This window comes from Fringilla coelebs (genome assembly GCF_963513975.1).
Source record: "Fringilla coelebs genome assembly, chromosome: 5".
Taxonomy (NCBI): Eukaryota; Metazoa; Chordata; class Aves; order Passeriformes; family Fringillidae; genus Fringilla; species Fringilla coelebs.
In genome coordinates this window covers 59,252,537-59,267,893 of record NC_140033.1, presented here as the reverse complement: position 1 = coordinate 59,267,893, position 15,357 = coordinate 59,252,537, and positions in this window count along the sequence as shown.

Sequence of the window (15,357 nt, the reverse complement as noted above, 5' to 3'; positions counted from 1 at the left end):
ATGTAAAGCCCAACTTGAGTAAAAAATCTTCCAGTGGAGCTAATGAGAGTCATACATGTCAGTTCTTTTTGGCAGCCAGGAACTAATACAGAATATTTTATCCTTTAAAATGCTGGGCAAACATTAACTAACCCCCTCAACACCCTTCTGGGATAGGTAAATATTACTCTCTCCCAGGTGCAGACACTAAAGAGGAAAAGTTATGCGATTTGCTTAAAGCCACAGAGGGAATCAGGTGGGGGGAGGTTTTAATAGATTGTGCCTGTGCTTGGGCTCATTACAGGTGCTACCTCTCAGACAGTGTTCTTGTAAAAGCCCAGCTGCAGTGGGGAGGAAACATGCTGGTGTCCCCTTAGCACGACAAGAAGTGAACCAGCTGATGCACGAGCATCCAGGGTCTGTGAGGAGCATGGGAGGGGCTTTTGGGGACAGGGATTCCAGGGAGCACATGGCTCTGCAAAAACCCTCCCACTGTGAAGTCAGTTAAGTTTCGGCCCACTACCTTCAAGGCAGGACTTGAAACTTGTTTCTTCCAGTCTGAGTTTGGACGGGGAGTGCCCCTCAAGGGCTCAGTCCCAAGCCGCCTGTCTTTCAAGTGGGTGATAAATGTTGTCTGTAGAGCTGCCTTGTTATCTTTGGCATTTACATCCCAGATACGGCGGCGGGACAACCCCGAGTTTGCAGACCTGGAGGGAGAGCTGAGCCCTCATCCTGAGGAGGGGGCTGCTGCCTGGGCTCAGCCTTCCCCCAGTGCCTGCTGCTGCTCTCCGGTCAGGGTGAGGGTGTCTGTGGGGCAGCAGTGCCTGGTGCTCCACTGAACCACAGAACACATCCCTCTTCTTCATGGCTGGGATTTTAAATAGCCTTGTACCGAGGGGCTTCTCTCCTAGTGCTTAATTGCACCACACTAACTTTTCCCTATTCCCATTCCCAGAGTAGGTCGACTCATCTCCTCCTTGCTTGTTTTCTCATCTCTGACCTGGCCAGGGCTTTAGTTTACAGATGACAGACAAAATTCAATGGAAATGTTGGTGTGCCATGCCGCTCTCGCCTGCAAAGGCAAAGGTCACTTCTGTGCCTCCAAACAGTGCTGGGGGTTACCAAGTGTTTGTTTGCCCAGCAGAATGCAACCATGGCCACTTCAGGGCAGTCACCATCCATGGGAAAGCCCTTGTTTGTTATCCCTGATCCTGCTTCACATGCAGTCTGAGGTAAGGCCATGTAGTCGGGGGTCTGTGTCTGTGTGATGGGTTGCCAGAGAAGGCTCCTGTCTCTGCTGCCTTGTGCCTGGGCTCTTTTAATTAGAGACACATGGTTCATTATTTAAAAGAATATTCTTTGCTGGTTGTTTTTGAGGATCTTGTATCTGAGAGTGCTGCAGCTTGTGAGCCTTAAATTAAGCTGTAGGAAGGACACTGAGCACCTGGGGAAGGGGCTGCTGCAGAACTGGAGCCTATTGTTCTCTCCTTGAATTGTGGGGAAGCTCTTTCCCCATGCTGGCTCTTTTACTTGGGAGCCAACTAATACACACAGTGGTTTGTTTCTCTCTCCATCTGTTCCAACTTCAGTTTATTCACGGCTCTGTAGGTATTGTACACTCAGCTGCTTTTTTTTTTTTTTTTTTTTGGATGGGAGAGCCACCCCTTTTCATGGTTCACTTACTCATTTTGTAGGTCTCTGACTTCCTTGTCAAGATTTCTCTTTTGTTGTATTAATTGGTCATAAATCTATAGTCAGGTGCTGCATGCATGCTTCCCGTGTACACCTTAACCATCTGCCAGGTTTCATCTCCATGGCACCCAGGCCAAATTCCAGCTCTGGTAATGACAACGTGCCTCCCTGCATTTTTCCTGTGCTTTTAATTAGCTTTAGTTCACTTCTTTTTTGGTTTTTCCCTCCCCCCATCTTAATGTGCCACTCCACACTGTGGCAAGGGGAGGTGATCTGGGGTGGTGAGGGGCTCCAGGCTGCCAGCACCCACCTGGAGCCAAGGTGTCCAGCACCATGGAGGAGCAGCCATGACACAACATGATGACTGGAGAGTGAAATGGGGAAAACATTGCACTGGAAACAAGATGCACATTTTCAGCACTGAAAGCAGTTGCATGACTTTCAGAGGCACACAGTGAATTTTATGTTTCCCCAAAGTTCTTTCAGGAAGAGAATAGGTAGCTTTCTGAAATTGGTGCTGTTTCTTCCTCCCAGCCCTTCTGTCCAAACAGATCAGCTGTAGTCACTGCGGGAGGGCAGAACAACAACAGATAATGTTTACCCTGCTCTTAGCACTCCTAGATTCTGATACTTTCAGGATAAAAGCTGATGCATCCAAGTGATCCCAGAATGTCCTGAAGCCCCAGGAGTCTGGCTGGTGCTGTCGCCTGGCTTATCTGGCACTTTAATAGCACAGCAGTTAGCTTTACAGCCGTGTTTTGGGAGGAGGCTGGTGTCTGTGTTTGGGAATTGCTCTGTGCAGCAACATGGTTTTCTGGGAGAGAGCAGGTTCTTGGTACTCTTTTTGCCCCCTTTTTAAAAAATACTCAAGTCCCATTATTATTGAAAATATTCTCTAATGCTCAAAACTTGCTTAAAAACATGGCCTGAACTCCTTATTCCCTTTGTCTCTTTCTTCCTAGCCTGGAAGTTTTCTCTTTTCTCTGCTAATCCTGTTACTCCCAGTGACAGCCCCAGCCAAGGGAGTAAGCCACTGGCAGGGCCTCGCCAGTGCTCTCCACCTGGGAGTTCTATCTGTCACAGCCTGGCTCCAATTGTCACATTGAGTGCTGTATGGACAACTGTGGGCACCCAGACAGTGGGATGGATGGATGGATGGATGGATGGATGGATGGATGGATGGATGGATGGATGGATGGATGGATGGATGCACAGCCCAGAGCTGCCAGCACTCATCGAGAGGGTGGCTCCCTGCTGAGGATGGCAGAAATACCTGCCTCTTATCCAGCCTTTTATAGCAGGTAAAATCTTACTGGTCAAGGGCACAACAGTGGTAGAGATTGGATTGCAGGCACGGCAATGAAGAGCACCATTTCTTGCTTCAGTAGGCAAAACATCCATGGGATTTCAAATTCCTGGTGATGGTTTCTACTGCTTTGGAAGTACCCAAGGAAGGATTGGCATTTTGAGAGTATTCAAGGGAGTATTGCCACATGAAGTTACATCACCTTCTGGTCTTACGTGAGCCAGGGGAAGGGCTCGTCCTTGCAGAAGTCCTCTTGCCTGCCACAGACCTTCACTTGAAAGAGCACTAAGCTGCCTGTGTTCCCTTTCTCTTAGTATAACAGAATTGTTTGGGTTGGAAAAGACTTTCAAGATCAAGTGCAACCATAAACCTAGCACTGCCAAGAGGATAAAGTACCTGTACCAAAGTCTGCCCTAGCAAAGCAGCATTGAGCACAGAGGAACAAAGACCAGTTCTTATCAATGAGCAGAGCAGTACAGCCAGCAATAAACCCAGGCTCACCGAAAAACCCTGCAAGCCCCAATCCAACAAAGTCCTTGCAATATTATATATTATTTGTCTTCTGAGGTCTTTGTGAAGATGATGGCCTGCTCAGCAGTGTTAGGTATGCGTGTATGTGCACGTAGGAAAGTGTCAGTCCTGAAGTAGAATCCAAGTCACTGGGACAGGAGAAGGGAAAGGCTTGGGACTGTGTGTCATTTCCTTGAGAGGGCATTGGGTGACTATAGTTCAGATTTTAACAGTATTTGGAAGCATGTGGGGAAGAGATGTGGGGAGGAGAATTCTCTGAATGCTGCTTGCTGGAATGCTTCATAGCATGACCTTTGGTACATCTCTGAGTGAATAAATGTCTTTAGGGATTTGGTCTTTTACTTGTGAGACCTGGGACTTCAGCACCAACTTCCCACCTCTGGAAATCTCCAATGGACTTTTAACCATGGCAACATCCTTAATTTGCTACAAGGTAAGGCTTCTAGATCAGCAATACACTGGGTCAGATTTGATTATTTCAGATGTGTGGGTTGGTGTACCAGTGTAGTGGGTCAGCAATGTGCTTGTGTGTGTCCTGACACCCTTGTGAATCCTAGTGGATCTATCACTGCTCCTGTGAGCGAGAGAACTGTGTTTTCAATTGTTGCAAGGAGCTGGTGTGGCATAGAAGAAATGAGATTTTGAAGTCTGTGTCAGAGAAGAAGGAGCTGGCATGGTTGTGAGCATTGCCTCAGGTGGGCTGCATCCTGCCTTTCCCATGGGGATGCTTACAGCAGGGTGCAGAGGTCTCCTCTGGTCACCAGCTCTGTCAGTGCTCCCTTCTCCCGCCTTTTTCCCTGTTCCCACAGATCAGATCAGCCCTCTGTGCCACAGCCTGTCATCTGATTTATGGGAGCCATAAACTGCAGAGCAGAAAGAAATAAAAATACTAAACACTTAGTTTTTTAAAAGGCCAACAGCGCATTGAAGTCTTGGTGATAATTTGCTCATAAAGAAATATTATGCTTCAGATCATAATCCCAGGCTGCAGATGGAGGCTGAGGTCTGGCCTGAGTCTCTCACACTTAGGCTGTAAAAGGAAGGCAATGGGATGAAAAAAACCACATAACATGTGGGGATTAGGCTCTGCTGTCTTGCTGTCCATCACCTCTGGTGCCTGGGAGGTCTTGTGGAGAAGAGAAAAAATCTGTCCTGTGTTGGAAGGACAGTGGGCTCATGGATGGACGAGAGGCAATAACGGAGGGGAGAATAATAATCCATGAGCAGCAGTCCAACAGCTGAGATTTATAGGCTGTGTGCAAGTGCCCAAGTGGTGAGTTGAGGGCTGTTCCCCTTGGACTGAGTAGAGGGGCTCATCTGCACTATCTGTAGTATTGTCAGCATGGCCAGCCAAATGCTTGTTGGTGCCGCTTGGGCAGAAGTTGCCTTTAATAATTGTTGTTGAACACTGATTTTTGGTCAATGCAGACGAGCGTCTTGGTTTCCAGAGGTGAAAACCAGCCCTCTGCCAGTAAGAGTAGAGAAGCAGTAGCTATGTAAACAGGTGAGACCTTCACTGGTGTCAGTGTTTGACTGCTAGAGAGGTCTCCCAGCTGCCCCAGGCAGGGGCCTGTTCTGGGTGGATAAAATTCCTTTCTGGTTTGGCTTCCGGCTGCAAACACTGTCTGTGTCTGTTTACCTACTGGGCTTGCACTGGGGACAGGCACCTGGTGGTTAAAAGCAATGCATGTCTTCAAAGGAGATCAAGGAGTGCACGGCCATTTCAGTGCAGACATATTTTCTCCTATCTGATCTTGTTCACCTTACCCTGTGAAAACAACCTATTAGTACACTGCTGCCTCAAAAGAATCTTGCTATGATGCTGGCAGGGTTGCAGGAGAGCAGGGAGGTTGTCAACTGTGGTTTTTATTTTTCTTTTTTTCCTTCTGTCCTTTCCCTGTGTTCTGCTGGCAGGAGGGGTGCTGGCAGCACTGTCTTGTGACCTGGACAACACAGAGCTTAGTAGCCTTTCTCAACTCTTCTTCCTACATGAAAATCTCCTTTGAAAGGAAACCTTTCTTCCTCAGATAGACATCCTAAACTTGGTGGCGTAGGGCCACTTATAAAGACATGGGAACTGGGAGGAAATAGTAACTTATGGGTTTTCCCTTTGTTTTGTTTTGGTTTTTGTTTTCCCTCTAATGATAAAAATGAACATATATTCTAGGAGTTCTGTGAACTCTTTTCTGGGCTTCATAACATTCATGAAGCATGCTATTCCAGCTCGGTTCCAGATGCAGCCCTAGCAGTGCTGAATTATGCTCTCCCCAAGGCCTGCGGGCCACGCTGTTCCTGACACTGCCTGCTGTGCAGTTTGGGTTTGCAGTGAGAGCACACTGCTAACTCACACACTGCTTGGCAAGCCTGTGACTCCCAGCTCCTTTTTCACTGGGCAATTACTTGGCCAGTGTGTTCCCAGCCCATGTGGATGCCTGTTGTTACTCCTGCCCAGGGCAGAGCTTTGCACTCCTGTTCCTGTGCATCATGAGGCTGCTGTTGACCCACAAGCTGAATTTCTCAGGGTTGTTTTGTATCCTCAGTTTGCTGAGAGTATGATCATTCTCCCAGGCTACATTTAAAAGGTTTTTATAACTCCTTGAGAACTACTGAGTTCAGCCTTGCTGCCTCTCAAAGGCGTGCTGGCGGTCTCAGCAGACACATGTTAATGGTAACCAAAGGGGCAGGGTACTGCTTTTCAACAAGTACTTTCTTAATTAAAATAAGAAGGCTTTAACAAAAACAGATCCAAAGCATAAGTAGCCTGGTTGAAAAGGGAATCTGAAGTATTTAACTTCCCCCACAAAGATGCCACTCAGGCAGTTCTGGGGTGGTCCTGGGCTAAGCAATGCCTGTGCTCCAGTGGCAGGAGCTCCTGCACTCCTCGTGTAAGCAGGAGGGTTTCAAACATTCTTCATCAAGGACATGAGTCCAGTTTAACTCTCCCTAGGGAAAAAAAAAAGAGTCACTTTTACCTTGTAACTTAATCCAGTCAAGAGTGTTCCCTCCTCTGCAGCCCTTTACAGTATTGAGTACTGTCAGAGAAACTTCTCCAGGAGAGAGGGCTCACAAGCCATTTCTCCTCTAGTAAGAATAGGCAGTTTATTTTCTTGGGGAAATCAAAACTTTCAAAACTTCTCGCTGCCCCCGTATTTTCTGTAGTGTTTCCTGAAATGTTTAACAGCATCCTCTTTGCCTGTTTCCCAGAGACTGAGTTCCTCTTTGTGGTCAAGGTTCCTCTTCCCTCCTCCTTAGTCATTGAGAAACAAGGACCTTGTTAATACATTTTTGCAGGGAAAACAGATGATCCTGATGGCCAAAATACACCATTTCTTCTGGTAAGTGGCTGCAGAAGTGGCTCCAGTTGTATGTGCTTCTGCACACATGAGAGAGAAAGGACAATTTCTCCCACCAGACAAAAAGTCCATTTTTAAGTGTGGGGAATGTATAGTGATGCCTTATAACAGCACACAGAAAGGAATCACCTCTGAACTTCCCACCAAACCCTGCCTTTGATTAGAGATAATAGGTGATGTGTCTGTGCAGGTTCGGCACTAGGCACTGGTACCCTGCAAACAGCAATGAACATCTCACTTCTAATAGGGCTGAAATAGAGGCCCATTAGGGGTCACTGTAAGTAGTAGCAGAGTGTTCTCAACTGATGCCAGAAGTGGTTGATAAATCACCAATTGCTCCAACAAAATGTTTAAAAATTAAGAATGCTTCCAGGAATTTTACTTGGGTGTTTTTAACTCTGACCTTCACAGGACACAGATATTTACAAAGAATAATCCAATTATACTGTTCATTATAAAGTATGGAGGACATAAATCCTCTTTAAAGAACAGAACTATATGCTCTCTGGACATCTGCTGGTTTGGATGAGCAAGCAAGCACACCTGTGCATCATCCTGCAATTCTGTGTAGCCTTGTCTGTTGACAATCACACCCCATGCTGTTACCCACACTGGTTTGGGCACTAGATACACAGCAAACGGAACCTGTTTGGCTCTCTTAATTGTGAGCCTGCAGGGAAGTCAAGGGTAGTAGAGGATCTTTGGTTGCTCTTCTGGTGGGGGGGGAACTTGTAATTGCTGTGTAACCTCTTCTTGCTGGGTAACTTGATCACTGCAACAGACATATGCCAGGGCAGGTAGTGGTGATGCCAGGCACGATTCAAAGCATGCCACCTGCTCAGAAACTCTTGATTTGATTTTGTTTTTGGTGCCCAGTGACACCTTTGAAAGACTGCACTCAGCTCCACCCATCAGCATTTCTCTCCCAGCTTTGATCAGCAATGAGCTCTCACCTTCCTTTCCTTTGTGTCCTTGCAGGTCTTCTGTGTGTACCCTCACTGCATCCAGTGGGGGTGACCATGCTCCACATCTGCCAGGGTCACTTTTCCCTCCAAAGGAAAGGCCTCTCAGGAGCAGCAGATAGAAAACCAGCCCTGGGAACTCTGCATTTTTTTGGAGGTGAGCTGTCTTCTGTGGGCTTAATAGCCTGACAACTGCTGTGGTTGTGGGAACCACCGCAGTTCCCCTGCACACAACTCCCAGTGCTGGGGGTTACAGCCCCGTTGCTCTTATCTCACTCTGTGCTGCCACACTGACTCCACTACCCATCTCTGCTTGTCCAGTGGCAAAGTGATTAATTTTTCAAGTGACATCATATATTGAACACTAAGTTGGAGCACTGGAGGTGTAATTAGATTAAGGTACAATTCCAGCTGCAGGGGAGAGAGGCACTTAAAACATACAGTGTAATCTGCCTTCTTGATGGAGAATTTCCTCCTAAACCTGGGGACCCTTTCAGGCGTCACTTGGGTGCAAAACTGTTTTGTCACAAGAGGAGGAAGGACCTTGATGGAGAGGGGTGCAGTAGTTGAGCAGAGCTAGCTCCTCAGGCACGAGGTGGTGAAGGAAGCCTGTCTCATGACCCCAGGTGGTGTGCAGTGGCTGTCTCTGAGCAGATGGGCAATGGATGCTTTCTCTGCATGTCTCTTTTATTCCTAGGAAACCTGCACAATATGCTTTTCAAGTCTGCTGTTCCAGAAGAGCAACTGAACACATGCTGAACTTTGATCCTGTGAGTGTTGGTGTTAATAAGTTACAAACTGACCTGAATGCTCTGCAGGAGCCAAAGGTAGCCTGGGGGAAGTTCTCTGCTTTTCAGTAAGAGGCACCTTGTTACACCTCATCCCAATCCCATCAGCTTCATTAACTCAGGCAGCCCCTCCAAGCTTGGATTTCACAATGGCTCTTGTATTAGCTCAGCTCTGGGCTGAGCAGCAGCCAGTTCTCCAGTTGCTGAAATGCCACTCTGCAGCTTGGTGCTGCACTGGGGGAAGAGAGCTGCTGTGTCCCTTTTTGCCTGGGGAAACAGGGAAGGGTCATGGAGAGAGGCCAGGAGCTCTGCCACCAACCTGCTGCCCTGCAGGTCTTTCCCTTTTCTTTCCCAGGTATTTCCCCTTTCCACCAGTCTTTCCCCTTTCTCTGACTTTTTGAAGATGAAGGCCTTTTGCTTCTATCTGGCTTTTTGCTTTATCTGCTCTCAGAGTCTTCTCTTATTTGGTGGCTTTAGGAAAAACTGTCTTGGTTCTGCAACTTAGATGTTGCTGAGAATCTCCTGTCCATCAAACCCAGTATGAGTCTTGATTATAAAGCACAAATATACTTTACAAGATCTACTGAGGCTTCACTGTGAAGCAGGAAAATTCGAAGAAAGTGATGCTGTTTAGATTCAAGGTTTCTACCTTTATTTTGAAGTAGGAATTTTAGAGTTTTCTTTAGGAAAAATGTATTCCTGAACAAAGCTTGTCTGGATGCCTCCCTGTTGGTGGCCATAGAAGTTTGTCTCAAGAATTTATTTATAATTTATTTAAAATATACCAAATATAATGAAAAAATAGGAAGAGAAGCTGCACTATGGGTAGAGCCTTCCTCTTTAATGGCACTCCTTAGAACCAGAAAATGTCAGAAACTGTTTCCCCAGAACAAGACTGAGAAATGGGCTTTTTAGTTGCATGTTGCCTCCTCAACACCCCTCTTCCTTGCCTTGTGGACATCCTCAGGCTCCACTAGCAGCACCTCAACCAAATGTCTTGGTTGTTTTACCTGGACCCTGTTGTTCTATGTGCCCGAGCTCTCAGCACTGCTGTCTCAACAGTGGAGCAGGAGTGTGCTGGGGCTCCTTTGTGGTCCTAGGTGCTGTCCCTCAGGTTTGGCCTTTCCTCTCTTGCTTTGCCTTTGCTCCATTGGCCATATTGTTCGAATGACACCCAAACCATTGCAGGTGGGTGGCTAAGATTGCTTGTGTGAGCAGTGCCACTGGAGAGGAGTGAGACAGCTGAGGGTGGCCAGGGCAGGGACTGCACAAGGCAGAGTGCTGAGTCCAGGTGAGCCAGACCTCTCTGGAGCTCTCTTGCTGGAGCTGATCCACGTGCTACAGCTGCCGTGGGACCAGGAGCGCTTTGTCCTTTGGCATGGGCACCACAGGGACACCCTGCTCCTTGCGCTGAAGAGCATCCCTGGCTTTCCCCTTCTCTCTGTCCTAGCCATTCCAATGCCAGTGTGCAGTGGGAGGAGAGCGCTTTACAATTACAGCTCTGCCCTGAGACAAGGCAACCTGGATCCTGACACCAGCCCTGCAGGACCTGGGGAGTTGCAACGCTGCAGCCACAGACGTGGCTTGCACAGGGGGTGCCACAGCTACTGCTTGGCAAAGCAGTGGAGGCTTGGCAGAGGTGTCTGTGCTGCTCCTAAGGCTGGGAGGAATACAGGTGGCGTGATGGGTGGTCCGTGCTCCCACATCTGCGCCCTCACTGCTCCCTCTAGCCAGCGGCACTAGCCCTTGATCAGTGGTCGGGAGTTAGGGCAGCCCTCACGGTCACTTCTGCAGGACGTGGTGACCATTCCCCACCTCCCAAAGGTCACTGTCTGGAGGGAGAAAAGGTGCTCAAGAAGGGGCCGCCGAGTGCCCCGTGTGCATGGAGAAACACCCGTGCCCCGTCCGTCTGTCCGTCCTGCTCCCCACCTGCCCCGCGGGGCAGGAGCAGCGCGGGCCCGTGAGCCTAGCGCAGGCCCGTGCGCCAGATGGGCACGCACGGCAGGGCCAGGCCGGGAAGCTTTCCGCATCCGAGGGCTCCCTCCAACAAAGCCGTGTCTGTCCTGCTCCCACTATTCCTGCCGGTGCGGTTGGGGACCGGGGGGCCGGAGGAGCACAAAGGAGCCCAGACAATAGGGCGAGCGGGAGCGCTCCTCACACCCACGGCGGCAGGCAGGCGAGCTTTGTGTGCAGCCGCGGCCTCCCTCGGCGGCGGGGGCAGGCGCTGCCGTCCGCCCCGCGCCACTCCTTTGTTCGCTCGCTGCCTGCCAGGGGTGAGACAGGCAGGTGAGCGCCGCGCCACGCAGGGGGCTGGCGGCGTGCGGCGGCGGCCGCATATTAATGGATTTCTCCAGCCTGTCGCTGGATGTTCGCCTTGATTCATGAGGCTCCTCCGTCGGATGCGGCCGGCAGGGAGAGCGAGCAGGGAGACAGCTATTGTCTGCCAGGCCCGCGGCCCTGCCGCTGCTGCTCTGGCGGCTGCCACAGCCCCAAAAGCGCTTCGCACCTTCGCCCCGCCGTCCTTCCTGCCCGGCGTGTCCATCTGTCCAGGCCGGGGAGTGGTGGGACTGTCTGGTACCTCACGCGGGTCCCTGCAGACCTGGGGAGAAGGCAGGTGGGCAGGTCCCCAAAAACACCTCGGAGCGCAAGGTGGGCTGTGCCCGGGCAGGGCTGTGTCCAGGGAGGGCTTGTGCAACTAAAACCACTTCCATCCAATGCCTTAGTGACGCCAGGAAAACGCTGCGGTTTTTTTGGTTTTTTTTTTTTTTTTTTTTTTTTTTTTAATGGCTGCTGTAGATGTCACATTACATTTCACATTTCATGACTGGCTATAATTTTTAAACAAAGCAAATAGGCAGCTGGTGGACAGGTATTAACCAGGCAGCAGTCAGCCTGTCTTGAAAAGGCTGATTCAGGTACAGCATTTGATAATGCTTATGTGGGAAGGGTGTGGATGATAATCCCAGAGAAGAAAACAAACTGGCAAACTGGACAGAGTGCACTCCATCATGCTGACAAAGACCTGAATTGTACATGCCTGGGTGCAAATAGGATTGTTTGCATATTCAGCTGACTCGATCTTCTCTTTTCCCCTTCCCTGAACATAGGTGGTGCCTGACCTCCTTGGGGAGCTGTTTGAGTTGGGGGACAAATGTGTATGGGGGAGGGGGTAAAGGGGCATGTGGAGGAAGAATGAGAGCAGGGAGGATGCTGAGTTTAGGGGCTGCAATGGCTAGCTAGTGGGGAAAACGCTCCAGGGACAGGGTTTATCGGACTGAATATAGGAAGCTACAGATATGCTTGTCTGACAGGCTTCCTTTTATATCCCTGACATGCAGCTTATCCCACTCTGAACTAGACATTGGCTCTCCAGAGCAAAATAAAGGTCCGAGGTCTGATTTTTTTTTATCACCCTTTCTTTCTTTTTCTCAGCTGTCAAGGAATAAAGCTGAACTGAGAGGGAAAGGAGCATTTATTCCCAGTGGATAAAGAGAGAAAGGCTGAAATGAAGGATTTTCTCCAATGATAGCACTCCCTGAGCAGCAAACCCCACCTCTGAGCTTCCAGTAAATCTGTTGGGAGTACAAAGCAAACCAATCCAGAAACGTCAAGGCGTATTTACTGTCCTATTAACCTGGTGCCCCATTCCCTCTCTGGCACACGCTGGCAGCACACAAAGGTGTGTCCCAGTGCTGTGTGCTGGGGAGGGAGCATGGCTGGGAGCCCAGCTGGGGCAAGGTGACCAAATGGCTCCCACCTCCTGCTCTCCAGCCATCACAGCATGGAAAAGGGGTGCTGGAGGTGAGCCTGTTCTGGGAACAGGGGTGCCTGGGGGTGTGTGAGTCCTTTGTGCTGTCTGCTCTCAACGAGACAGAAATTTAATTGTAACAAGGAACTCGAACGCTTATCTGCAGCTGAAGCCAAAGCAGCTTCTGTTAGAGATCACCTAGATTTGACTGTTGTCAAATGCTGGTTGCAAGTAAGATGGGTTTCCTGAATGCCATATTTTACTTGGTGACATATCTAGAACTTTTGGAAAGACGTTTTTAAAATAAGCTTTTCTTGAAGGTTTTTGCAGGTGTCTTTTTTACTTTTCTTTTGTTTTATTTTTTTTTTTTTCTTCTTGTAAAGAGAATTGGGCAATCACAGAATTTTGATGAAAGTTGCCTGTTATTCTCTTGCTTCATAGCCCATGGCCATCCTGAAATATAAAGGAAATGCTGATAAATTTGGTATATTCCCCACCTAATGCTCCTCTATGCTTTCTTCAGAGCATGTCCTGCCCGTAGTTGCTCTGTTAACTTGTCTCTGCTTATAACACTTGGTACATAAAACACAACTGGGCGCTTTTCGCTCTGATTAAAATCATGCTGTGCAATAGGAAATACAAATTAGCTCTGGCCTTTGGGCTCCTGACAAGTTTCCAGCGCAGCTTTCAACACCACAGAGATTGTGTAACTCCATCTGTGCGTGCTCTGTGTGGTGACGTCTCCCTCTCTGTCATGAGCTGGGCTGGCTGCCACTCATCCAGGTTCAGCTGCTAATACTTCAAGCAGCTTTTAGAACTGAAGGAGGAAGAGATGTTGCCAGCAGCTGGGTGAAATGCAGAAACCAGCTTTTCCTTGCCAGAGGACTTTGTGGGAAGGGTTAAAGGGAGGAGGACTTCCTAGGTAATTCCCCCTGTCTTGATGTTTGTGCAAGAACTTCCCTTTTGAATGAATGACTGGGGAGCTCAGCACAAGAGAGCCAATGGTTCAGTACAAGATTAACCCCTGAAGGAAGAGCACAGTAGCCTCTTATTTAAACTACAGCTTAAGTTTGTGTTGCCGTGAAGTGCACGGCACTTTCCTGCCTCCTCCAGAGATTCGAGCCAGGCATGCTGTGTTACATCATTTCAGCATTGCTCACAGGAGGAGCAGGCTCACAGGAGGGCTGAGGCTCCAGCTATCGCGTCACATTTTCAGCAGAAACCTTTTAAGTCTCGGCGACTTCCTGTGAGGATGCTGAAGCAAACAGTGCCCAGACCTGTGAGTGAACAAGTTGCAAATGACATCGTGGGTTTGAAACGGAGCGTGGGCACGACGTGGGCGAATGTTCCCTGCACTGGGTGTTTTCTAAAGGTCTCTGATGCATGAGGCATGACTGAATGACTTCTGTTTTCTTTAAATGATGAGTGGGAGAATTTTGAATCGTTGGTCTGCTTTTATTTTTGTTAAATGTGTGTGGGCTGACAACATGACTCAGTATTTTCTCTGCCGATGCAAAGATCATACTGCCAATTCTGGGTATATTTCAGACAGTTTCCTACAGAGAACTGGAACGGTTTTTCAGCCCAGAGCTTTGTTTTTCAGCAGCCTTAAGCCTATTGATGTGAAAATAAGTGATTTTAAAAATGAGTGTTTTGCCAAAATGTACATAAATACACTGAAGAAATGACCAAACATGGGGAAAGTCCCTCTACCCCCATGTTTTCCAAACAGTTTATCTGATTTTTTTCATTGCTATCAATGTCTGATTTTTCTTTCTGATTCTCCCTAGCCTGAGTTGCTGCTGGGCCATCTCTTTGTCTGTTGGATATAATCTCTGGTGTTTATTTGGCCATCCGTGTCCTGCTGGGTGACAGCCACCATCCTGTGACTCATGGTTGTGAGTTCTCTCCTCCTGCCAAGAGACATGTAGGCATATTTGTGGATACCTGTATGTGGTTCAGCCAGAAGTACCAGAAAACTCCCCTTTCTCCCTTCTGGCAACCTCCCTGCCCTGCTTTTCTACTTTATCCTCCCTTTATGCCATGTACAGTGTATGGCATGTGCTCTGGGAGATACACAAAGCCAGGCATGGGCTTTGGATGCTTTTATTGTGCAACAATCAGTACCCTCTTCTCCCATACCCTCTTCTCTACTAATATGCAGTGTGGTGGTGATTATGTCTTTGATAAGAAGAGGCTTCTTGCTAAGACCCTCATCTGGAGTCAGCATTCTAGAGCTACCAATAAACCACTTTCCCCTGCTGATAGCAGCCCTCAGCCCTGTGGACCTTGCTGAGGGCCTGTGAATGACTGGAGAATAACCCACTAATGGATGAAGGATGTTGCACAGCAAAGGTTGTCTGTGAAGATAACATGCCTGTAGATTAATTCTGTAGAGCATGCAGAGTGAAATGAATTCCATACACTCTGCTTATTTGATTGTTAATTTCAACCATAGAATTGCCACACTCAGTCCCTAGCAATGGCCTAATGTGACCTGTACTTGGCACCATGACCCAAACCCCACTACAATCCTGACTCCATGCTGGCCCATACAACAGTGAGCTGTACCTGACCCATTTATTCACAAGCTTGCGTTACAGTACTAGGCAACTGTATCATCTTCCTATCATTCTAGTTCCTCGGTCCTAAGATTTTCTTCCTATTCCTGGAATTTTCTCTGTCTTCCACTGTCCAGCCGTGGCAATATTTCACCCCAAACTTAAGCCTGAGCATGTCCATCATTCCTACAGATCTCTCTGGAAGCCATTTGACGTGGTTGACTCAAGTGCCTTTGCAGGTTTATCTCATAAGAAACAGGGAGCAGGCCTTACAATTTCTGCACAATTCTCACATTATTGAGGAAGAATCCTACACTTAAAGTCCTATTTACCCTACAGCCTGATTCCAGCCTTAAGGATAAACTATAAGCCAGCATTCCTTGAATCACAAGCAAAAGCATTGTGCCTTAGTGAGCACCAGCACTCAGGCTTGTCCT